The sequence below is a fragment of the Lipotes vexillifer genome, unplaced genomic scaffold, assembly GCF_000442215.2.
Source record: "Lipotes vexillifer unplaced genomic scaffold, Lipotes_vexillifer_v1.1 scaffold518, whole genome shotgun sequence".
Lineage (NCBI taxonomy): Eukaryota > Metazoa > Chordata > Mammalia > Artiodactyla > Lipotidae > Lipotes > Lipotes vexillifer.
The window spans coordinates 3,085,469-3,087,519 of record NW_006780945.1 but is presented as its reverse complement, the minus strand read 5'-3'; the positions used below and the strand labels follow the sequence as shown (position 1 = coordinate 3,087,519).

General features: G+C 52.5%; 1 protein-coding gene across 2 annotated transcripts in view; it reads right to left on the bottom strand.

Moving 5' to 3' along the window:
* The window catches only part of SLC39A11 (solute carrier family 39 member 11), a 329,009-nt gene that overhangs the window by 326,130 nt on the left and 828 nt on the right, over positions 1–2,051 (bottom strand). The gene's annotated exons all lie outside the window — the stretch shown is intronic.

Genomic DNA, 2,051 nt, shown 5'->3' with positions numbered 1-2,051 from the left:
GAAAAAAAAAAAAAAAAAAAAAAAAAAAAAGAAAATCAGGCAGAGTCATCCTTTCAGCTTCCTCTGGATTCTGAAAGGAGAAGCATTTATACTTTTCTTAAGATCAGTAAACCTGTTTTTCTACTTTCAGACATTCGTCTCAAGGAACTAATCAGACGTGCGCTCAGAGATTCATGTTCATCATAACACCACTTCCAGAAGCAAGAAAAAGAGACGTAAACTAATTGTCCAGCGGTTGGAGACTGGCTAACTCAACTGCAATGCATTTTTATGGCGGGATATTCTACAGCCATTTAAGTAACCAGAGTAATCAAAATAATCAAAAAACCATTTAGGGATATAGGGAGGCGTACTTACAACATCCAGTGAGAAACGCTGGTTATAAAACATCCCAGACAGTTTGCTTCTCATTACGTAAAGGAAACAGGTATGTCTGTACTTAGGTACACGCTCAAATACAGCTGAATACATTTGAACAAATATGTTCAGTTTTCCTTTCAGAGAAGTGGGATCACGAACTTTTTTTATTATTTCTTTCAGCTTTTCCATATTTTCCAAGCTTCCTACAATTACAACACGAGTTTTTCCATCTAGAAAATGAATCTTGAGTGAAGTTGTGCCGATGCTGCCAACAGCAGCAGAGGGCAGATGGCTGAGTGCCTACTATCCCGAGGGACCGTCACCACAGCCCCCATTCTAGTTGGGCGAAAACTGAGGTTCCCCAGGGAGGGGAAGGGGAAGAGCCAACCCCTGTGCGCTCACGTCTACGGCTGGCTTTATCCCCTCGTGCTGGAGCCCCTTCCCACTCCTCCCACATCCCCTCCTGTGCAGAGAGGGCTCACACAGCCCAGCTGGGCCTGCTGTCTTTAGAAGGTCCCACTTTCAAGGTTAGCCCTTGGCTGGCTTCTGGGAAGTTGGCACTGGGGTTGCTCGCCCCACTCCCTGAGCAGTAAGGGTGGGCCCGGTGCCTGCTTCACAAACAAGGTGATTTGTGCACGACACCTGCTTTCCGTCTGCAAGTCTGGGATTTGGGTTGGCAGCTCAGCACAGATGCCCACGTGACCAGTCCCCAGTAAAAATCTTGGGGCCCGAGTCTGACCTGGGCGTCCCTGGGCTGACACATGGTCCACGTGTTACTGCATTTTCGTTGCTGGGGGAATGAGCACGCTCTGTGCCCCCTCACAGGAGGAAGGGGGCATTGGATCTCAAATCTGGGCACAGGCTCCTCCAGACCCTGACCGTCTCTGTCTTGCTGATGCTATCGTGTGTCCTTTCACTGTAATAAACCTGAGCCATGAGAACAACTCAATGCTGAGTCCTTCCGAGTCTAGCGAATCACCAAACACGTGAGTGGTCTCGGGGACCCCCTGTGTGCCTCCACACAGAGAAAGGACTCAGCAGTTCCTCCTACTGGCCTGGGGATTACACTAACACGACACAAACGAGTGGCTCTGCGGCTCCCAAGGGGAAGGGGGCACCTCTGCGATGGCTTCTCCCTTCTGAGGAGCCTCCACAGCATCGGCCGGGGGCCACACGGGGCTGTGGAGTTCCACTCGGGTCTCCAGGGCCAGCTGGGCCAGCTAGACCCCAGCTATTTCGACTCAGATCTCGCCTTCTCAACGCAAAAGAAACTGGTGAAGATGAGATGAGATGAGACGGTGAAGATGCTCTGTGCCAGAAGGGCGCGAGGACGGGACCCCAGAAGACCTGGCGTGGCTGTTAGGAAACGGGAGGAGGGTTAGGTCACCTGTCAACAGTAACCCGGGACTCCTCGGGGCTGTGGGTCTCCCCAGGCAGGGGAGGGCAGTGGGGGGAGGCCCCACCTTGTTGGCGACTTGATCAACACTGCTTTTCAGGCTCTAACACAAGAGTGCCCGGCTAGCCAGCTTCCTAGATGGGTTTTGCTTTCCAGATAGGCCTCCCAGCACACTTCTGGCTAACCACCCCTACAGTGTCTGTGGCTGCGTGAGCCACGCAGGGGCTTTGCTTTCATCAAGGCATCCGTGGCTGATGGCTCCAGGCCGTGGACCGGGGGTGGGGTGGGGGGGGGG